This window comes from Somniosus microcephalus, chromosome 11 (genome assembly GCF_052327205.1).
Source record: "Somniosus microcephalus isolate GS21.2 chromosome 11, FLI_Smic_1.0, whole genome shotgun sequence".
Lineage (NCBI taxonomy): Eukaryota > Metazoa > Chordata > Chondrichthyes > Squaliformes > Somniosidae > Somniosus > Somniosus microcephalus.
The window spans coordinates 78,131,606-78,156,179 of NC_140997.1; positions in this window are offsets into that span (position 1 = coordinate 78,131,606).

Sequence of the window (24,574 nt, forward strand, 5' to 3'; positions counted from 1 at the left end):
CAGTGTTTTGTCCAATCTAGTGCAAAAGCTTGCCAAAAATAAGTAATTAGGGGCAACCTGTGGAAATTTTTTGAGGTCGGCACTGTGTGATATTGGTGCAGCTCCATGTCTCACCACTTTAGTGACCATCGAATCACAGACGTTTACAGTACAGAATAAGGCCATTCAGCCCATTGTGTCTGTGCTGGCTCGATGCTGGAGCAATCCAAAATTAATCCTGCTGTTTCATTCTCTCCCCTGAGCATTGTTTCTTCCTCTCGTTCAAACATTTTACCAATTTTTTCCCCTCAAAAGCTGTAATAGTCTCTGCCTTAACCATTCTCTGTGCCAAAGCTCCAACAACCCTTTTTGTAAAGACATTTTTCTTAAGCCCTCTGCTCACTTTTTTAGTGATGGTTTTAAATTGATTACCCCCTTCACTGCTGACTCCTGAATCAGAAAAATGACCTTACTGCCCCTTTCAACCAGTGGTGATCTAGATATTAAGGGGGAGAAATTCCCCTGGAGGGCCATTTGGGGTGCTAAGTCAAAAATGTTTGAAAAGTTAGCGCGAGGCGCTAACCTTTTCAAATATCTGAGAAATTCCCATTTTTTGCTCCAAGAGGGAAGTGGAGCACTAAATCAAGCGTTCCACTTGTCTCTTGGAGCCCCAGAGGCGGGGGATGTCCCGATCTGGGGCGATGTGCTCAGCAGTGCCACGTGTGGCCAGGCCTGGCACTGTCGTGTTGCAGAGGTCCTTCCCTCAATTAAAGGGAAGGGCTTCCCACCGCGAGCTCTGCATTTTTTTTGGCATCTGCTGCTGGGTGTGGGAGAGCCGCGCGATCAGCTGAGTGCCGGGCTGACCGATCACAGCACTCAGCCCGTGTCCAGCGCTCAGAAATGTTTTTTTTTTAAATCGCCGATTTTCTTCATGTCGGCCGGCCATCGCGCCTTTACACGTTGCCCCACAAGCGGCCGGCCTCACTGTTCGCGATCCCTGCAGCAGTCGGTAACATCGCCCGGCGCTGCTGTGGAGGAATTTTTCTCCTGAGGCGCTACCGGGGCACTGTGCCTGGAGATGACGTCATCATCTCCAGATGCAGATCGGAGTGTTACCCGGTGGGGGCACAGATATCGTCTCGGGAGGGGGTGAAAAGCCATTTGCACCCTGTTAGCACCTCCCACCGGAGGCACAAACGAGGGGAACTTCGCCCCCTAAATTTGTACCATTAAAAGATTAAGATTGGAATTGCTCTGGCCGTTTATTTCCCCTTGATAAACAGAAGAAAAGTGGACAATATTTCCACGCTAAACTTTATTCTCATTTTTGTCTATCAGATGCCGATAAAAAATTATCCATTTCTGATCTGTTGGTATCTTAACATGACTGACAATGTCCTCTAGGCTGAAATCAAGTACAAGAAAAAATTCTTTCCCTGAGACAGTACTGTTCGACAACCTTCTTTAAGAGTTAGGAGTATATTTGAAGAGAAAATAAGAACATTCTGTGCTAGTTTCCTCATGATTTATCAAAGGATGAATTCTTAACCCAGATACCGCAGTGTTTTTCACAATTCTAAGATTTGATTTTTACTGGATTTCAACTATGTGGTGATTATTTTGTGTATTTTTATGCGATATATCTTTCATCAAGAGAAAGTAGTCAGCATTATAAAGCTAAACTGATGTGATATAATTTTTTTAACAATGCATTTTGATAGTTCAGAACCAAGTCCACAGTAATAAGTGGAGAAACAAAAATACACTCGCAGGCATTAAATGTCACTGGTACTTTCATAATTGAGGGGAAGAGCTAAAAGCCACGTAGGCTAAGAAAAGGTGGACAGTTGTAGACAAAACTGTTCGTTAATGGAAATCCATGTATTCTTGAAAATCCAACACAATCAATTCTTCACCATATCCTTCCCTGCATTCTTGTTATTTTTTTTCTGTCTACTCATCTGAAAGAGAAGGTGGCCTTGCCTGCACTGGTGGATATATATTGAACTTTTGAATCCTGTCCTCCAATCGTTGTTCAGAAATCACAGTAAATTGCCCTGCTGGTCAGACTGGCCATTCCCGCTTCACAAACTGCCTTCTCTGCACTTTTCACAAATACATTCACTAAAAGTCAATTCCAGCACTTGCCATTAGTAAGCACACAGATTGGTTTAAGTGTTGTGGAATGAATGAAAGTAGAGGTCAAAACAAGGTCTTAAAATTCAGACTATCAAGTACAACATTTGTCATCTCTATTAAAGCTGTGGTATACAATAGCAAGAATATTCTTTATCTCAATACGAAGCAGGTTATTACAAATACTGGCAAAATAAACTGGGGTCAAAAATGTACGGATTTCTTTTATCTGATTATCAAAATATGGCTCAAATCTTAAGAACCTTTGAAGCATTCATCACTAACCAGTGGCAAACTTCTTAAGAGTGTATCTGGAAGTCACGAGCTCTGTTCAAGGTGAATAAAATGATCCACTTTTCCCATTAAAATCAATGGACAAAAATATCATAGGCTGCAGATTAGCAGCAGAAATGCTTCAAACCACCCCTAGTCATTTTCCCTAATCACATGGTGGGGTAGAAATTTCCAAGCCTTGCTTTCTGTACACAATTGAAACATTATACTCGAGGTGAACAGTTCAATTTGAATCTACAACTGGATTTAACCGAAGAAAATAGTCAAAGTGGGAACTGGAAAGGTGACTCAATAGCCATAAACCTGTGAATTAACTTAAGGGGAGTCCTGTGTATTTTTCCAAATCCTGGTAAAAATAACATGCGGTTCAGTTCATTTGGAAGATAACATATGAATTTTTAAAAATTTATTTGTTCCTGAAATGTGGGCATCGCTGGCAAAGCCGTCATTTATTGCCCATCCCTAATTGCCCTCGAGAAGGTGGTGGTGAGCTGCCTTCTTGAACCGCTGCTATCCGTGTGGTGAATGTACTCCCACAGTGCTATTAGGGATGGAGTTCCAGCAATTTGACCCAGCGACGATGAAGGAATGGCAATATAAGTCCAAGTGTGTGACTAGGAGGGGAACTTGGAGGTGGTGGTGTTCCCATGCGCCTGCTGCCCTTGTTCTTCTAGGTGGAAGAGGTCGTGGGTTTGGGAGGTGCTGCCGAAGAAGCCTTGGCGAGTTCCTGCAGTGCAACTTGTAGATGGTACACACTGCAGCCACGGTACGCCGGTGGTGGAAGGAGTGAATGTTTAAGGTAGTGGATGGGGTGCCAATCAAGCGGGCTGTTTTGTCCTGGATGGCGTCGAGCTACTTGAGTGCTGTTGGAGCTGCACTCATCCAGGCAAGTGGAAGGTATTCCATCACACTCCTTGCTTGTGCCTTGTAGATGGTGGAAAGGCTTTGGGAATTCAGGAGGTGAGACACTTGCGGCAGAATACCCAGCCTCTGACCTGCACTTGTAGCCACATTATTTATGTGGCTGGTCCAGTTAAGTTTCTGGTCAATGGTGACCCCCAGGATATTGATGGTGGGGGATTTGGCCATGATCTCACACGGGGCTGTGAGTTTGAAAAATGGCAACATACTAATCTAACATGTACTAAAAATGGTCAGGCGTTGGGCCCTTTTAATATGCAAATCATGGTCCAATGACATACATAGGACCCTGATTGTCATTTTAAGACAGACTAGGTAGAACGTGCATCTGCTGGCAGTCCAGCCGAAGAGGAGCCCAGTGAGTAAGTCTTAATTTATTCTTGTGGAGCCGATTGATGTTTCCACCAAAACAACCTGGGCCACTGCAGCACCGGGTCCCTCCCCCTCCCCTCCCCTCTAAAACAGACCCTCTCCAAGACCTATCTTCTTCATAGCCGGGAGGACAGCAGGGCCAATCAATATTGCAGTGACTGGAAGGAGCTGTTCAAGCTTTGGGAGAGCCTGAGGCTTTCAAGTAAAAACTTTAAGGAAGGAATTAAAATACACAAAAGACATTCCATTAAATATATGTAATCATGCTATTGTTAAATATGCAATTGTTTGACATTATTATTTTGCTTAAGCCCATATTTTTGGTATTAGAAATTTCAGTTAGTGAAAATAAATATTGTGAGTAAAAAAACAAGTGACTATCCTGCTGGTCAGGAAGGTAAGCAGAATCTCTTTGGGGTAAAGATGGCTGCATGATGAAATTACTGACAGTGGAAGATTGGAGCGGCGTTAACCATCCAGGTCAGATTCGGTAATCTGATTTCCGAGCCAGGCTTGTCCCTACTTGGCTCCATAGAACTCTACAAACAAATCCCCTAAAGGTGGTCTAAGCTGGACAAGTCGCAGGAATCTTACTAGTGTTCTGTACTGGCAAGCTGCACAGTTTTAGCAGGTTAAACTCCACTAGTACCCTTGTGCACACTTGAGAGTTAGTAACCTTCCACAGTATTTTTGTTAACCCATGCTGAAGATATCTGGACTTTAGAAATGGGAGTATGTCCCCACAAGGAGATACTGCACCTCAGACAAACCTATACCCTATCAGTGTGAATTTCCCATTTATTGGGTTTGGATACACTTGAACAAACCCGCGACCTCTACTACATAGAGGGACAAGGGCAGCAGGCGCATGGGAACACCACCACCTCCAAGTTCCCCTTCAAGTTACACCATCCTGACTTAGAAGTATATCGCTGATCCTTCATCATCGCTGGGTCAAAATCCTAGAACTCACTCCCTAACAGCACTGTGGGACTACCTTCACCACATGGACTGCAGCGGTTCAAGAAGGTGGCAACTAGGGATGGGCAATAAATGCTGGCCTTGCCAGCGATGCCCACATCCCATGAACGAATAAAAAAACCAGGGTGATGAGTTTTCTAGTGTATCAAACTATATGGGCAAACAAAAAAAAGGTGTTGCTATGGTGCCTCAACCCAATTCCAGATATTTTGACATCAACATCATGTGAAGCCAATCACAAATTCTTTAGGTCAATGCTTAGTCATTTTGTGAGTGCAAGACTGAATATCACATAACAACCTCTCACCTTAGAACCTTTAAAACTCATAATTTTGCAGACACCTCAAGAAACACGACGACAGCAAATACATTGATTTCTGATGGTGTTGCATGAATAGGCTTACAGTGGACTTTACTGCTGTCTTTGCTCCTAATAAGCAGGCAGCTCAGTAAATAGTATGTGCAGAGTGTTTGTTGATAGGAATTTCTCACTTGCAAACAAGAAGATTCTGATTGCACAGCATCTTACAGAGCCTTGGGTATGTGATCACTTGAATAACCTCTGGTGAATTTCAATTGAACTTTTCAGATTCAAGGGGTCAATGTATTTGACATGTTTGACTAAGCACCAGCTTGGATAATGCCATCCTATTGTGCAAACACAGCCTGAGTGCAGGTACCCTGCGGAATGCTCGATCTAGCATTATATACCGTGGTATTGCTGCAGTCAAATGTAGGGAAAGAACAAATACAACTGGTAGTACTGGAGTTGCTGTCAAATGATCTATTATACCTCAGGTCTTGTGCCATAAAACTGGTCCTTTGTCCAACATCATGTAGCATCATTTTCAAATTGAAATATCATCAGAAAACCTTCAAATCAAAGAAACAGTGAAACGAATGGTACACAAACAACAGACCAAGATAATACATGCTACAGATGACAACAAATCCCTGCAAGTGAATTGAAAGCAGTAATGCAGTCTTACAGTTTGGATGATGCCTTCTGATCCCCTTAATTGAATTACTGCCTTGTAATTCATTTTCGGGTAGAGTATCAGTGATCTCTCTAATGGCCTGGAATTTGCGGTCAGCAGTAAAGCGAAGGCGTTCGGTGCTGGCCCCGAAGTACGTGTCACAGAAGGATCTCGCGATCCTGGTGTCGAAAACTTCGGGTTTTCCGACCTTCAATTCAAACCAACAGACCGCAGTGGGGATCCCCTCGTGCGAGCTGCTGTGACGTCAACAGGTTGACTAAGCAGCCAATCAAAAGGCGGAATTCTCAGACAGCGAACAAGGGAAGTGAGTGAGCTCTTAAAATTCTAACTTTTGAAAATGTTAGAGAGAGAGCAAAACCAAGATTGGGACTCTCACATGGGGGAAAAGGCAAACCTGAAATAAAGTTGGACAAACTTTAAAAAAAACCTTAACATTTCTTAAAAGTTTTATTTTTTATTAAAATGGACAAATTGCACACTGCACAAAATTAAAATTACTTTTCCAGGCCCTTAACCTTTGTTTAGCAGTAATAACGCTGTTAAACCCCCAGTTACACCTAATCCCTTTGGATCTAACTTTTAGTGGGGAATTTAACAGAGTAATTACTGCGGAAGAGCCGAAGTTTTCGTCAGTTTCAATGATTTGGGTGATTTCACAGATTGCTGACTGTGTGGGAGGTTGGGGGGGGGGGGGGGGCGGGGGTGCGGTTCCACAGCACAGCCTGTTTTGGAGCAGTGGATGACAGACCGGTACTTCAGAATTTCCGCTTGCGCCAGCGCCAAATCCCGAAGTTGTGGTCCATTTCAAAGGTGAAATGACGGCAAACGCTGTCAGTTTGCTGTCATCCCGACCACAAATTCCGGGCCAATATGTAAGGAAGAGTGAATATCCTGATAAAAATGTTCTGCTTTATTTTTCATTGATAACTTCTTCCCATTACACAAGATGGAAATGGAGCACTGAGACTGGGAGATGCGTGGAATTGCACAGGGGTCAGTGCTTGCACCATTATTGTGTTGAATCTGCAAGAATGACCCAGATACTAAAGCTAATTGTCATAGAGTCATAGAGTTTTACAGCACAGAAAGAGGCCCTTCGGCCCATCGTGTCTGCGCCGCCCATCCATCCCTGTCCAGTCTAATCCCATTTTCCAGCATTTGGTCCATAGCCTTGTATGCAATGGCATCTCAAGTGCTCATCCAAATGCTTCTTGAATGTTGTGAGGGTTCCTGCCTCTACCACCCTTTTAGGCATTGAGTTCCACATTCCAACCACCCTCTGGGTGAAAAAGTTCCTCCTCAAATCCCCTCTAAATCTCCTGCCCCTTACCCTGAATCTATGCCCCCTTGTTATTGACCCCCGTACTAAGGGGAAAAGTTCCTCTTTGTCTACCCTATCTATGCCCCTCATCATTTTGTACACCTCAATCAGGTCCCCCCTCAGCCTTCTTTGCTTCAAGGAAAACAACCCCAGCCTGTTTAGTCTTTCTTCATAGCTGAGGCGCTCCATCCCAGGTAACATCCTGGTGAATCTTCTCTGCACCCTCTCCAAAGCAATCACATCCTTCCTATAGTGAGGTGACCAGAACTGCACACAGTACTCCAGCTGTGGCCTCACCAGCGTTTTGTACAGCTCCATCATAACCTCCCTGCTCTTATATTCTATGCCTCGGCTAATGAAGGCAAGTATCCCATATGCCTTTTTAACCACCTTATCTACCTGTTCCGCTGCCTTCAGGGATCTATGTACATGTACACCAAGGTCCCTCTGACCCTCTGTACTTCCTAGGGTCCTACCACTCATTGTGTATTCCCTTGCCTTATTTGTCCGTCCAAAATGCATCACCTCGCACTTTTCAGGGTTAAATTCCATTTGCCACTTTTCCACCCATCTGACCAACCCGTTTATATCGTCCTGTAGCCTGAGGCTTTCCTCCTCGCAATTTACCACCCCACCAATTTTCGTGTCATCTGCGAACTTACTGATCATACCTTTTACATTCTCATCCAAATCATTTATGTAGATCACAAACAACAAGGGACCCAGCACCGATCCCTGAGGTACCCCACTGGACACAGGCTTCCAGTCACAAAAGCAACCTTCGACCATCGACCATCACCCTCTGCCTCCTGCCACTCAGCCAGTTTAGGATCCAACGCGCCAAGGCACCCTGGATTGTAAGCTTGTTAAATTTGTTAACTGGAATGTGAGAGTTACAGTACCAGCAGAATGAGCTTCAACGTACTGAATTACTGTGAGTCAGTGGGCACACTGGGAGTCATGTGCTTAGTTGCATCATGAGTGTTTGGGACAGGCTTGATGGAGCAGCAGGTCTTTTCCTGTCTTTTTGTATGTTCATACTGACCTTTTCTCATCCTTGACTTACGCTCTTGTAACATTTTCCAGTAAAATTCTCTCTTCCGGTCACAATGAGAAGCTCAACTATTAAATGCCTGCAACTGGATTACCAAGAAACAGGTACTACCACCATACTGTGTCAGCCATGGCTCAGTTGGTAGCACTCTCACTTCTGAGTCAGAAGGTTGTGGGTTCAAATCCCACTCCAAGACTTGAGCACAAAAATCTAGGCTGACACTCCAGTGCAGTGCTGAGGGAATGCTACACTGTCAGAGGTGCCGTCTTTCAGATGAGACGTTAAACCAAGGCCCCGTCTGCTCTCTCAGGTTGATGTAAAAGATCCCACGGCACTATTTTGAAGAAGAGCAGGGGAGTTATCCCTGGTGTCCTGGACAATATTTATCCCTCAATCAACATCACTAATGTTATCACATTGCTGTTTGTGGGAGCTTGCTGTGTGCAAATAGACTGTCATATTTCCCACATTACAACAGTGACTACACTTCAAAAGTACTTCATTGGCTGTAAAGCGCTTTGAATGTCCTGAAGTTATGAAAGGCACTATATAAATGCAAGTCTTTCATTTTTTCTTACTATCACCCTACAAGCATATCATGATAATTAATATGCATTAATGATCAAACAAATATCTACCTTTAATGCTGTAATCCCAATGTGCATGCACACCACCGAATCTCAAAGAGGTCAAATTTGGGACCTGAAATTTCCAATGGGGTCTCCCGACCATCTGTCATAACTTCAGCAGAAGATCTAGCAGATACCCCGGAGAAATGGCACAAATAGCCAATGTCAGTGCAAAGTTTGTGGCTGTTCTAACAGACGACTGCCAGACTTAGCGGGCAATTTTAACCCCCAAAAATGGGTGGGTTGGGGATGAGTGGGAGGTTAAAGAGTTAAAAAATTGAATCCAACCTGCCCACTTCCAGTTTTAACTGAGGCACGACAGGCGGCGGGGGTGTGGCGGGCAGCCATTTAAATATTATAATGAGGCTGTGTGCCTCAGATTTAACTCTCACTGCTCAGGTTTCCCGGGCCTGGGGGAAACCACCAGCTAAAGAGAGGCGAGGACTGCTGGATCCAGGAGGTAAGTGCTTTTACACTGGATCCAGCGACCCTGCCTCACCAAACCCCTGCAATCAGGCACCGCCCCCCCCAGGCCTCTGATCTTGCCCCGACCTTTCAACCCCCACCCCGTGAGGCCTCTGATCTCTCCGCACTTCTCTCCCCCACCCCCAACCCCGAGGCCTCCAACCTCTCCTCTGCAGCTGCCAATCGCCTTCCCCCCTCCGGCCCCAAACGTCCTCCGGCTCCCGACCACTCCCACGCACCCCCCGCAATCTGTCACTCCCTCCTCCCTGTGGCCTAGTGCCGAAGGCTAACCAACCCACAGCCAGCCAGCCTCTCCATCGGGCTGGCTGCGGGTGGGAAACAGAGCTTTGGGGGATTAAATTCGATTAGGTCCGAAAATGGGCGCGGGGATCACGACGCGCGATTGGCCCACACCCGTTGAAAAGAGCGCAGGCAGCATGTAAACTTCGTGCGGCCTACTACTTTGCATGATAGCAGCACACAGCCCTCGCTGAGCACGCTGCTGGCTGGCAATGCACTCAGCAGCGGGCCGAAGTTTGCGATGTGGTCACGAGGCTAGCTTTATTTAAAGCTAGCCTGCGCCTCTTAAAGACAGCATGCACCTCTTAAAGGTGATCTGCCTTCTGGTTATCAAAAATTTTTAAACTGCTTCACCACAAACGCAGCACTCAAGACCTTTGTGCAGGGGGTGAACACTCAAAGAGTGGTCCTCCACCCACAGGGGGCCAGGAGGCTCTTCAGTAACACTGTAAGAAGGATGTGGGACCAGATCACCAAGGCAGTCACTGCCAGCACTGTTGCCCCCAGGACGTGGCTCCAGTGCTAAAAGAAGTTTAATAACCTCAGACGAGTGGTCAAGGTCAGTGAATGCTTGCTCCTCCTCCTCTTCCACTTCCTCCTCTTCTGCTTCTTCCTCTTCCTCTTACTCCACTTCCTCCTCCTCCTCCTCCTCCACTTCCTCCTCCTCCTGAGCTGGTGGCCATATCCCTAGTGGTAAGGGCTGTGCCCTCATGATGGCCAGATTGTGGAAGATTCCACAGACCACCACGAATCAGTACACATGCTCTGATGAGTACTGTAGGGCTCCAGAGAGCTTCAGCGTGGTCCAAGCAGAGGAACCGTTGCTTCAGCACATCAATGGTCTGCTTTATGATGGCAATTCGTGTGGCAGCCTGGCTCTCGTTGCACGCATTTTGCCCACGTGTGGTTGGGTTGCGGAGTGGAGTCATTAACCAGGTGGTCAGTGGATAGCCTTTGTTGCCAAGTAGCCACCCTCTGGTTTGTCTTGGTGACTCAAAGACTAAGGTAGCAGCAGACTGGCGCTGAATAAAAGCATCATGACTGCTGCCAGGATACTGGGCATTGACCATCATGATGTGTTGAGCATGGTCGCACACCAACTGCACATTCAGCGAGTGGAAACCTTTGTGGTTGCTGAACATCTCACCATTGAGATGCAGTGCCCACAAAGTCATGTTTGTGCTGTCGATGGCACCCTGCACTATTGGGAAACCCGATATCCTGGCAAAGCCACATGCGCACTCCTCCTGCTTCTCTCTGTTTAGAAAGAAGACAATGAAGTCCCCTCTCCTAGCGTACAGAGCCTCTGTGACCTTCCAGATGCAGCAATGGACAGCGAACTGTGAGATGTTTGCTATGTCGCCTGTTCCAGCCTGGAAGGATCCACTGGCTATAGAATTCAGGGTCACAGTCACCTTGAGGACCACTGGTGGCATCGTCGTCACCTTGCTCTGAGGTGGCAGAGTTCTGTGACCACCTCCCTGATGAAGCGGAGCTGCCAAACACACTGCTCCTGACTTAGGTGCAGGTAGGAGAAGTTCTCCAAGAAGACCCTAGGTGAGTAAGGTCTCCTGCTGAGAGCCCTACTCCCCCTCCTCCTCCTCCCTCTGCGAGCAGCTTGTCCCCTTTGCTGCCTCTGCTCCATCTCCCTGTCATGCTGCAGCGCGAGGGGGGGCTGCAACGAGAGCCCCCATGACTGGGAGCAAGTGGTGAACTCAGAGGCCTTCCTTTAAGAGCCAACACCTTACAAACATCCAGCAGCACTCACTGCCCTCCCTGCTCATTTTAACAACTTTTTAAATGTCTTACACCAAGCCAGTGCTCAAATAAACTGTACAGGAACCAGTACAAAAGCAAAAAGCAACTTACCTCAAAGTTGCGTGTGTCCCTTTAAGTAGCGCTGGTGGGGGGTCCCTCGTTCAGGTGTGCGTCTTTAGGAGAGGCCGTACAGTGGAGCGGCGACGTCCAAAATAGCAGATCGTGTGTCAAATCAATCAGTGTTGACGTCACGATCTGCCTCATTCAAATTCTTCCGGCGCGCGCAGGCAATGGCCGCGCTATCGCCTTTTCCAGTGATGACCAGCGCGGCCTGCGCCGGAAGTCGGTGGAAGCGAGGCGGCCAACATTTTTTTTTCCCGGAAACCAGCCTTAACAGCCAGCGCTGTGGTGCCGAATTACGCGGCCTAGAAATGTTCATAAGGCCCTGCCGTTAAATTTGGCAGGGCCTGTGGGAAACACATTCTCCCGGGTTTCCCAACTGCTTTCCAACCCCACTCCCAGCTCCCTACCCACCTCCAGGTTATAATTCCGGCCTTACAGCGGGAGTCTGCCGCCATGGCTGGGCAACCTCGGGGCTTTTCTGCCTTTGCCTCCTTTGCAGCGCAACGTTCGATAAGACCCTTCCCCGTGACACTTTACTCCCTTTCCACGGAGAGTGATTAAGCACTCAGTTCCAATAAATGGCTTGGTTGCTATGATGTTTGACAAATGACCCAAAACATGTCAACCATAAAAATTCAGTCCTATTAAATTCCCTGAAACTCAGGAAGCTCAATCATTCTGAAAGACATAGCAACTTTGGTGATGGGAACATTCTGTCACTTTCAACTCAGGATCAGCCAGGTTTATCATTTCTCATTTCTGTCGGTGTATGTATTTTATATATATATCTTAAGTATGGTATATAAATTGAGGCAAGCAGCGAAAATATTTGCCACAGTTATCCAATCCTTCTCTTGCTTTCTTAAATTATATAACGTTGATTTGATCACGAGAGCTGCTTACCGTCCCCGACAAATGGAAATTGTTGCTCAAGTATACTGCAAATTTGGACTGTATCCAAAATTTCACATTCATATGATCACAGCATCAATGTTAATGATATATTGCTGTTATCAATATTTTATAATTTGTGTTGTTTCTCAATAGAATTACAGCAGGAGCTCCCAGAATAGAAATTAGATTTAAGGTACCATGCTTTACAACATTACGACAACTTAACAATTGGGCATCCTGCGAGAACATTAGAAAAGTAATACCGACAGTGAACGTACATTGGAAAAGTCCCAATTTCACGTCTTACAGCTGTACCTGAGGAGGTTAGTAAAATTATTTACAGGTCTGAATGCAGTTGACCAGGAAAGCCACTAAATAAATAAAAATCCTAAATTAGTGGTGCACGAACAATTTGATGCTGTGAATTTTTTTTTTTAATGGTTTTTAACCCTGGTAACCTCTGTTTTTACTGGAGTAACACAACTGTAGTATAAACAAGGCTTATTACAGTCAAGAGCTCTTGAAATACAAATACAAGCCATCAGCAGGCAAACCCCTGCATCATAAATACAAAAAGAAAATACTGCAGATGCTGGAAATCTGAAATAAAAACAGAAAATGCTGGAGATGCTCAGCAGGTCAGACAGCATCTGTGATGAGAGAAACAGAGTTAACGTTTCAGGTCGATGACCCTTCGTCAGAACTTTCTCATGAAAGGTCATCGACCTGAAACGTTAACTCTGTTTCTCTCTTCACAGATGCTGCCTGACCTGCTGAGTATCTCCAGCATTTTCTGTTTTTATCCCTGCACCATAAAGTTGAGCTGTTTCATGTGAAAATCCAAAACACTCATTAATTCTATTCATACGGCGGGATCACCCATTGTCTAACCTGATGACTGGAATTACTCTCATTAACTAACGAGAACTCGACAACAAACCGTCTCATTTGAACGTCACCCAGCCCAGCAATGAATTTAACGGCAACAGATCTTTTAGGGGGTGATTTTGAGGTCTCCCGCCTGGCGGAAGTGGGGTGATAGCACCCCAAAAATGGTGGAGAATGACTCACTGCCCTATTCCCGCTGATGGTGCGGCTGTCCTTACCTTCCTCAGGGCCTACCACTGGGCAGCGGACTCGTTCCCCTGAGTCAGGCAGTTGGCCCGTTAATATGACGCACACAGGATCTTGATTGCCATTTTTGGAAAGCACTAGGCAGAGCGTGCACCATGGTCCAGCCGAAGAGGAGCCCAGCAGACTGGTTTTGAGTTTATTTTTGGGCAACTGGTGCACTGAGCCCTCACTTCCCATCCCCCCAGATCCTGGGCCGAACCGATATTGGGTGACCCGGAGCCGGTGTACACCCTGGGCACTCATTATTTGCAAGCAAGGCCCCGGCCCAGTCAAATTCCACCCCATAAATCTCTGTAGCCTCTCTAATTTTGAAAAATGTTAATGAATCCAAGGCAGGTAGCATCTAAGTCAATCTTAAGCCAAGCGATAACAAGTGTCTGTAAATATCACTGACAACAAGTTATGTGCAACGGGAGAAAAAAAGATACATCCCAGGACGTTTTCTTTAACAGTTATGAAACAACAGAGCTGGGGGCAGAAATTGAATTTTCAGTTACAAACAAGGGGAGGGTTTCACCCGTGCAGGAGGGGAGTTTGAGGCGTAGGCAAGTGATGTCCTGGAGCTAAATGTTAGTGGTCTTAGTGAACTGGATGTCAGGTTTGCAGCTCAGTTCAGGGTCAAATGGTGCACTGAAGTTGTGCACCTGTGGGCTTAATAAAAGCAAGTATAAGCTGATTCTAGTACTGTAATCAGGCCACATTCCTGTCGTTGTTTGTAGGTAGGGCTGAGAGTTCAAGTCCAAACCCTCAATCAGAATGAATCCACAATTTACAAATTGTAAAAAAATCTAAATTTGTTCCATTTTTTAACATTTGAGATACGCCCATCCCTCATGATATACATTTTATATTAGGTGCACTTTTGTCTAATCTACCTGCCGTTGCTTGCCAAGGAAAACTCACTAGGGTAGATTTAGCTCTTGGGCACTGGTCAGTCGCCCGGCCACATTTTAATTTGGCAGGTGAGCTGTGGAGTGCCAAACAGGCGTCCCGCTTGTGGCCTGGAGATCGGGCCAGAGCGGCCGCCAGCAAGGTACGTTGTGGGGGGTGGGGGGAGAAGGGTTGTGATCACGAAGGGTGGGGGTCCCGTGGTGACAGCAACCCAGACTTTTTTGTGGGCCCTGGAGGCGCACTCCTGCTCATTCAAGGCACCCAAAAATAATTGAACACTTAACTTTAGTGGACCACTTTGGTTTCATAGCCCATGGAGCGGGTAGAGTGCGCACGGAACAGGCTCCACCCAGTTCTGACATAAATTGGCCATGGGGATCCCATTTACATCATATGATTCCGATTTCCACATTAAAAGGGGCCTATTAGCTGAAACAGCGGGGCACTTTGGACACCCACTGCCCTTTCAAAATGGAGCCGGCTGCATCATCAGTGTTAACGGGGCAGTGTCTTCACCACACGGACTGCAGCGGTTCAAGAAGGCGGCTCACCAGCACCTTCTTAAGGGTAATTAGGGATGGGCAATAAATGCTGGCCTTGCCAGCGATGCCCACATCCCATAAAAATGAATTAAAAGAAAAAGTAAGGCTAGCGACCCCATTTTGAGGCCATTACTGCCCCGTTAACGCCAGGCGAAGGCAGTGAAAGTTGACCCCACTGTTTCTCCACCAACTTTTCTTTACCCAAACCTTTCGATCAGGACAATCCAAATTTCAGCTGGTCTGAATACTAGCAACTCCAGAGAAAGAGCCCTAACCTTGATCGGAAAAATTCTGTGAGAACCTAATCCAGATGCAAAGCACATTCATGTTTCAGACAGAGTATCAATGGTAATAATAAGCTGAGAAGATGTGGTGTTCCCGGCTGGGGGGTTGTGCCGCTGCTCTGATGGTGTGCAGTGTAGGGCAGCAGGGGCAGTTCCACACTGGTGCCATGGTGTGAGGGACAGCAGGGCCAGCTTTACTTAGCAACTTTAACTGTAGTATTAATGAGCTCCTGCAGGTAGCTCCCTTTAATTTATACTGATTTTGCAATCTCTGGAATGGAGAGCAGTTTATTTCACTTTGCTACTGGGTCATTCTCCACTAATGACCCACTAGATTTTATGCCTCCCTGCGTCTGTGATACACTACAGCTGTAAAACTGTGTTTTCTTCTGTGGTGGAAACCGTTCTAATGAATCTCTTGGCAATGCAGCAGCCTCACAAATTTCACTTCTATTAGAATTTTTTGATAACACACCGAAGTTGTTTGAAGACCTAAAATGCTATCCTTTGGTTGTGCTTCAGTGGAAAATAAAATACTCTACTCTTTTGCTAGATTGTCCTTCATCCGAGCTGACACTGAATTAGGTAACTTACTTTGTTACCACTGCTTAGGAAGTGGGATGGAATGGGGAACCAATTGCTATAAGGTGCAGACCCCTGACGACCATTCAGTAGGTCTCATGACTGACTACATGCAAATTCTTCAGGCTCCTCCTCTCCATGTCAATCATTGTGTTAATTTTAGAATCTCTACATGTAAACCTCACTTTCTATATTTAAATATTTCAGGTCATTTTAACGAATTGCACCATTTCTGCAACCCATTTCAGAATGAGATTGTCGCATGTGCTGCACTTTGAAACTACGTAGTAGTGTTCTTTCTCGTATTCCTCCCAGCACTCTACCATGAATGAAGCAAAGTAACAGTGGCACCTTTCTTCTCCCGACACGTGCTTGCCTGCCACACACTAAAATGTATCATCATGTTGTGATTTTACTGACTTAGCTATCTTTTTATCTTCCCAGTCTCTTGCAGGCCTCTCTGCTAACCTTTCATGTACAAGGATAAACATGACAAAGAATAATTAAAAAGGGGGAAAACAGTAGCATCTGGGTTTCCAGCTGCTGGGAATCAACGCTAGTGGATTTCCAATATGGAAATGAAGGCAGTGAATCGGTGCAGCCACGCACCACATGAAGCTTGGTGCTTTCTAAAGTAAATAATTTACGTATATCCTAACATTCATTTCTGCACAATGCAAGGTCATGTAGAAGCACTTTATAATGCATTTTTAAAAAACATTTTCAGCTGTGAACTTTTTCCACCATAACAGGTAACTAGAATGAGTATTGAGAGTGTTGAGTTGTGATTCTGGCACACTTTCAGTGACTTTCCAATAATTTTAAATACTCGGGGCTGCTGGACTGATCCAGGTGACCTTATCAATTGTCAAACTGATATATAAAAGAGTATTGGGCCACCTTTTCTGTGATAGTACAAAGTGCAAGGGGGCTGCTATTCTGGCAGAGCATGATAGATGACAAGAGACACTAATATGACAACACAGACACAACAGCAGAGGCAGGTCTGCTCCAATGGTGTAATGCATGGCGACAGAGGTGCCTCTCCTCTGGGAGAACACAGTGATAGGATAGGCGCACCAACGTCCGTGTTCTTGCTCAGGCCAACATCCCCAGCATCGAAGCTTTAACCACGCTCGCTCAGCTCCGATGGACAGGCCACATCGTCCGCATGCCTGGTACGAGACTCCCAAAACAAGCACTCTATTCGGAGCTCCGACACAGCAAGAGTGCCCCAGGTGGGCAGAGGAAACGCTTCAAGGACACCCTCAAAGCCTCCTTGAAAAAGTGCAACATCCCCACCGACACCTGGGAATCCCTGGCCCAAGACTGCACAAAGTGGAGGAGAAGCATCCGGGAAGGCGCCGAACACCTCGAGTCTCTTTGCCGGGAGCAAGCAGAAGCCAAGCGCAGGCAACGCAAGGAGCGCACGTCAACTCAAGCACCCCACCCACCCGCCCCTTCAACCACCGTCTGTCCCACCTGTGACAGAGACTGGAGGTCCCGCATTGGACTCATCAGTCACCTGAGAACTCATTTTTAATGTGGAAGCAAATCATTCTCGGATCTGAGGGACTGCCTAAGAAGAAGCCTCTCCTCTGGGAGAACACAGTGTACAACAGGGGTGTCACCTTGTGGAGCACACAGTGTACAACAACAGGGTTGTGTTTCTCCTCGGGAGCACACGGTATACGACAGCAGGGTTGCGTCTCCTTGTGGAGCGCGCAGTGCAGGATAACAGGGGTGTCTCTCCTCTGGGAGCACACAGTGTACAACAGCAGCGGCTCTTTGACTCAGATGATACGCAGTGCACAATGTCTTTGGGAATTCTTCCACTCTGAATTCCTTTATTATGACTCTGCAGTGCAGTATTTTTTTTCCAGTTATGTAAGCTCTGCTTATTTGAACAAACCAATAAGAGGTAGCCAAATGCAAAAACACAATTTCAGATCAGTTAAAATTGTTAAATGCGTTGTCTGGTTACAAGTGGTGTAAAATTGATAACTGAAAATACAAGTATATATGCCGTGGTTTTCTTTTTGTTTTGGAGGAAGTGAATATTTTTCTCATTAAGGTGAGGGCTGTGTCTGTGTTGGGGAATTTGTTAAATGTACAATTGACGTCAAGACCAAGTATCTCAGGAGTGGTATAATACAAGAACAAAGATGTGCGGGTTAGGTTGATTGGCTATGATAAATTGACTCTTAGTGTTAGGGGGATTAAATACGTGGGGTTACGGGGATAGGGTGGGATGTGTAGGGGTTACGGGGATCGGGTGGGATATGTGTCGGTGCAGGCTCGATGGGCCGAAATGGCCTCTATCTGCACTGTGGGGTTTCTGTGATTCTGTGAACATAGCTCCCTCCAGCCTCAGATGAGCACCATTTACTGCAACACTGCCATTTGCCATTTTGTATATCAGATATCCTTGGGACCTGTTTGGGCAACACTGCCCATTGTGGCCAGATTGTGCTGTGAACCCATTCTAACTGTTTCTCCAGTCTTTAACCCTTTATAGCATTTCATAGATTGTTTTTAAATAACAAAATCAGACAGTTCCTTTTCTGTCCACTCTAAAGGCTGTGTATAACTGATTTTCTTCGTATATTTATAAGAACTGTTTTAATTACCCATTATTCTTAGCTATCGGGAACTGAAAAAGTATCTTCAGATACGCCCAGGAATGCTCGGAATCAACAGCAAGCTTTCACTTTTACCAGTCTAATTACAGAGTTAGCTTGCAAAAAATTGTTTCCTTTGTAGTAAAAAGGTTGTTTCTCCAGTTTGTAAACTGCCATTTTGATTTTATGTGATCAATATTGGGGCAGAAATTCCTCCCCAAATGCGTGAGTACGGAAGGGGTACTCACGCGTCTGGCCAGAGGAAATGCCGGTTTTCAGCATGCACAGCGCATGCGCTGAATACCGGCATTTCCTCTCCTCCAACCAAGAGTTGAAGAGGCTAGCGCGTGCGCTGTAGGGGGCAGCGCGTGCGTCTTGGATTTCCTCTGTTTTGGGGGATTTGCGCATGTGTAAAGGCCTCCAGTCTTTACGCTTGTAAAAAGTACACGTAAGTATTTATTTTTACAGGTAAGTGGTGTTTTAGTGTAATTTAGAATTTTTTTTCCCCACAGGTTTATTATTTTAAAGAATCTACAATAAGGTAAGTTTAGTTTTAGACCCTTTTTATTAAAAATTTATTTTTTTCAAAAAAAAAAATTATTGTTTAAATTATTTTTTTTAACTTATTTATACTTAATTTAATGGTTGGGATGTTTTTTAAATTTTTATTTGAAGTTTAAATAGTGTTTTGGGCCCCCGTAGTTTTCATGAGTTTGACAGTTCTTACTCTCAAACTCATGAATGAACCTTCCCCTCCCCTGATTGGTTGTACAGTGCTCACCTGATCCCAGCCGGCACATCGCACGAACTACACCGCTGGATCAGGTAAGCACTGCGCGCTGACATCTGAACCGGGCCTGTGACAGGAAATGCAAGCAGGCCCGGGCTTCAGATGTCAGCGCGCAGGGTGAGTGCAGATCGGGGGCTTGCACCCACGGGAAGCCCCCGACCCGAGTTTTGGGCCCAATATTATGTATTTGAGTGGCAGTCTGCAAACGAGGTTTTCCAGAAACAAGGCAGGAGCTGGAACTGCTTGAATTAACTGGGCTGAAAGCACATTTCCAACTTTCAGAAACGGAGTCCTCCTCACAGCCTTCTACGCTCCTTCTTCACCTTGCATGTTTATTGTCAAACTTCCAGCAGTAACACCTGTGAAAAATTGTTTGGTTACTAACCGTTTCCAGGCAATTGTTCACAGGTTCACCTGAAGGTCATCTCTCATGACAAAGCTAAAATTGATTGGCCTACATTGACAAACAGCACTGAATGAGACACGCCATTACCAATGGGTAGCTGCAGTAACGGGCTGCATTTGTCAACTCCTGCACATCTTGTGTTCCAATGGATCACATACTCCTCACATTAAGCTAAATGCTGGCTGCTTATGCCCAGCTATTGCCTACACATAATACTGTAGATATCTCGATTCATTTACTGGCTTCCTCCTGTTCTGTGTTCATGTGTCCCACATGTACATCCTCGGCAACAAAAAGAATTTCCAAATGTTCTGTACATTCCATCATCTACAAAAGACTCAGATGACTGCACAAGCAGGGCAGAAATATTGTAGGATCATGGAGGAAGAAAGCAAGTAATGGGCTTCCTGTGATCTCTGCAAGAAGAACCGAAGATGAAAAAAAAATCTGCGAAAGCCAATATTGCTAACCAAAGCTTTAGAAGTGCAAAGCTTTGTTTCAGTCACACTTACACAGTAATCTCTTTCCTAGCCTTTACAGCCAAAGCAAGGTTTGATAATTACACCATTACTCATCCCAGCTCAGACGAGCTGTTTAGTTAGTGCATGCTGCACAGCAGTGACTGCGCCCAGCAGCGTGAGGTAACCCACAGTGCGCTGACTCCTGACACAGATGCCATTAATGTAATTGATTTGAAAAATTTATATTCTCTTTGTTCAGTCATTATATTTGCTCCGGATCTTGTAACCTGTTTTCTTCAATGGAAATTGACTCATAAAAATGTTGTTGCTCAACAAAAGATTTCACTATTCAGCAATAGGAGAAATCGCCACAACACAGGAATAAAAGGCCAATAAACATCACCCGCCTGATCTGTGTGCATAATGCCTGCCAATGGATTTTTTACCTCCTTCTCGCCCCCTCACCAAGTGGCTGTTTCAAATGGAAACATGCTGCCCCCTGCTGGTTAAAAGCAGTTCTTTGCAACATCTGAGCACAAGAAAACTGGGCACCAGAAAATTTAATTAATTTATCAAGCATATTCACTTATTGTAAAATAAAGTTTACTTTGCAAATTGTTACTGCCGCATAGCAAAATATCAGAAATACTTTTACCATCACTGAGGTTATTAATAATTTCCCACTTTAATTATTCCCTTGCCTGACTGATTACTAAAATGCTATTCTGCAATGGGGGGAGTGGGGAACTGGGGGATGGGACGGAGTGAGGTCTTTACGCTGCCCCTATAATCAGCTAGCAGGAAGAAGGACTCCAGCAGAGTTGGAATCCTGAACACTTCGCTTCTGTGCTGCTTTCCACAGAATTGAACATCGATGAAACTTGAACGGAGATTTGGGGGTACGTTCAGTTGGCAGGTGCCTCTGGGCTGCGACTTCCTGGAACGTTGTTTTTCCCCACAGCTTGCACTACTGCTGAACCCCGACCATCTCAGGAAATGTTACAGGACGAGTGAAAACTGCAATTGAAAGAAAGCCGCTTGCTGATCACAGTACTACATCCTGCTCATCACTCATTTGGCAATTCAACCCAAACAAAATCAATACAAAACGCTTAAAAATTATTTTGCACAAAAGTGATTCATTAGACTTCTAAATTGTATTACTGTCTCCAGGTTAAAGCTGGCCGTGAACTGACTGCATTTAGTTTGCAGAGCATTCAGGAGTAGAAAATGGGAAACACTTAATGCTGGGAATAGAAATTCTTTACAACATGAATGAAGAGGAAATGGCTTATTGCACTGGCATTTTGCATTTTGATTTTAGGCGAGTTTATTAGGAGCTGGCTGTACCAGGATACTTACAATAATATGTTAGGGGGTATTTTAACCCACCCCGCTCCCAGGCGAGCAGCTCCATTTCCTACAGTCTCCGATTTTAACACTGCTGGTTTTGGACGCGGATGTGGTACTCGCCGAAACTCAGGCGGGAGCCTCCTGAGTGGAAACAGTTTCTTCTTATTTACTCTATCAAAACCCTTGGTGGTTTTGAACACCTCTATTGAATCTCCCCTTAACCTTCTCTGCTCTAAGGAGAGCAATCCCAGCTTCTCTAGTCTCTCCATATAACTATTATGGCAAATCAATCTGAATTAGATACATGGTATAATACTCGAAGATGAGCATTTGAATAAATTAGGAATCGGGATCCGAAATCAAAATATTGCAACCTGGATTTTGATTGTAGCCTGCTAGGATTACAACTGTCCAGGGACTAGAACACATTACAACCCGGCTGCCAGTACTTGCTGTTGTGGCTCATACATTAAGAATTCCACTGGGGGGTAGGCAGCGTCACTTGTGGAACTAATCTCGGGCATGAGACACCAGCTTCAGAGAAAGTTGGAGCAGAGAAAGGAGGTCCTACATGGGCAGTGGTACAAAATATCCCAAATAAAGTTTCCCTAAGGAACTGGTGGTAAAGCCTCAGCAATTCTTTTTTTTTTAATGCATCCACAGTGGTCAGCTTCCAACTCGTCCCTGGCAGCGTCAGGGTGGGCTCATGGTCTTGTCTTCCTTTACTTGTTCCCTAACTGCTGGCATGAGGTTGGGGAAGTTTTGTGGTTTGTGCTATAATGTGCATACTTCATGGAGATGTGTTTAGTGATAAAAATGACTTAATTGTAATGTTGCTATTAAATTATCACCAAACCTGTTTTCTGAACACTTTTCAGTAGCATTAGTACCTCTTTAAACTATACCCATCATGTCAAGCACTAAGCCTAGCTCAGAGGACCTGCCAAAGGAGTCGGACATTATTAGGTGGTCAGCTACACAAAAGCAGCTTCAAAACAACCAACTAAACCAGGATAATATGCAACAGTGCATCTTAGGACAAGAACATTAACTTTTTCACTAAAAATATTTATCAATTTGTATTTGTCAATTTCTGAATTTAACAGCACTGTTAAGAAGCAGTGCCTCAAATGCCTGATTATACAGCGACCAGGAAAATATAATCAACAGTTCTTTCAAGAAAGCAACTAAAATTCAGTTCATTCAACCTTTCGCAGAATCCTTATTTGGAAACCCAAGGAACATAACTCTCACATACAAAACCTCTTACTCGGAGTCAGAAGGTTGTGGGTTCATAGTCCCACCCCAGGGACTTGTGGACATAAATCTAGGCTGACACTCCAGTGCAGTGCTGAGGGAGCGCTGCACTGTCAGAGGTGCCGTCTTTCAGGTGAGACGTTAAACCGAGGCCCCGTCTGCTCTCAGGTGGATGTAAAGGATCCCACGGCACTAATTTGAAGAAGAGCAGGGGAGTTATCCCTGGTGTCCTGGTCAATATTTATCCCTCAATCAACATAACAAAACAGATTATCTGGTCATTCTCACAGTCCTGTTTGTGGGAGCTTGCTGTGCGCAAATTGGCTGTCGCGATTCCTACATTACAACAGCGACTACACTCAAAGTACTTCATTAGTTGTAAAGCGCTTGGGACATCCAGTAGTTGTGAAAGGCGCTATATAAATGCAAGTCTTTCTTTCTTGCTTGTGGTTTCAGCTTTTGAGATGCACCATTTAAAAAAAAATCTATCTAACCTGGATATGAAATTAAATGCTCATTTCTTACAAATGCTTAATAGCAGCATTCTATGCCCCTGCAATTTTTAAATCAATTTTTAAATATTAAATGGCAATAAAAATATGGATACTTTTAAGGGCTTTCAATTATTTCCTTATACTTTCTTTCTTTCCTCTCCCCTTCCATCTTTAATCTATTCATTCATATTTCTTCAATAGTGGCCGTTCGTGCCCATGCTCTATAACAAAGATAAAGTTGTTCTAAAAACATATGGGCAGGAACATCAGCCACGTGGACTTTCGCAAAGCTGTTGACAGAATTTGTATCCCTTCACGTCTTCCAGAGCAGGGGCACTGTAAGTACATCCAGTGGGAAAGGGTTCCTGTGCAGCAACACCATAAACATAGGGGAAAGGTTTCTTATGTTTGCCATTTTTAGTGAAATTGTAAATGAGTCCTTTTCAAATGTGTTTGCGATTGTTCTAGTAATCGCAAATACCAAAAACCTTCCACAATGTTACTGCACACAGTAACCAGAGGAAGATGTTCCCTACAATTTCTTTATTTGCGATGTGCAGCATGGAGATTTTAAGCTTTGCAACATGATCTGTCAAAGATTTCACTAATAAAACAAAAGACAGACTTTAATCAATGACAAGTGTCTTGTCCAGGTTGCACTTCCCAATGTCAAGTACAGCAAAATCTTGCATTTTTTAAAATATAAATATAATAGATAAATAGATTCATATGTGTTAACTTTCATTACGACTGAAGAATCTAAAACTGTTCTGTTCAAAAGAAATGTCGGCATGCGTGAAATTTGATTTTCCATGTTGCTGATAAGGTTGATTCTGTTGTTCATGAGGTGGGTTACCTCAGCCATTTGTCTTTGCTGCTGAAAACAGACATGGATCAGTTGAGTTAGAACCTCCAGGATCTCATTACTATCTATAATATTAAATATGGGATGCTATATACACATAGCCACATATACTGAATACCAACCATGACAGAATTCTTTATGAGAAGGAAGGAGTGAACATTAAAGATGGAACTCTCCAAGACTTTACAACATCGGGCCACGATTTTCTTTTCCATCCATTGACATGCCCGCTGCATTCAAGGCCCACTGATCTTCACATCATTTCTCGGCAGGACAACAAAGTTATGGAGCATACAGCAGATGACCATGTATCTGGATACCCACTCAGGGGTGTACTACAAAGCTCCTCCGGAATAGTCAAGAAGCATTGCTTGAGCATACTGATTGTTTGCTCGATCACATTGCTCATGGTGGCGTGGTTCTCTTTGTTGGCTCGTTCGGCAGGTGTGCCCGGGTTCTTATGTGCGGAGGGGTTAGGCCTTGTTGCACAATAGCCAGCCTTTAACTTGACGGCCTTGCTGGAACGAAAGCAGAACAGAGGACTGGCACAGGATGAAAGAGTCATGACTGCTACCGGGATATTGGGCACAGATCTGAATGATGCGCTGCTTGTGGTCGCAAACCAGCTATACATTGAGCGGACCCCTTTCGATTAATAAAGATGCCAGG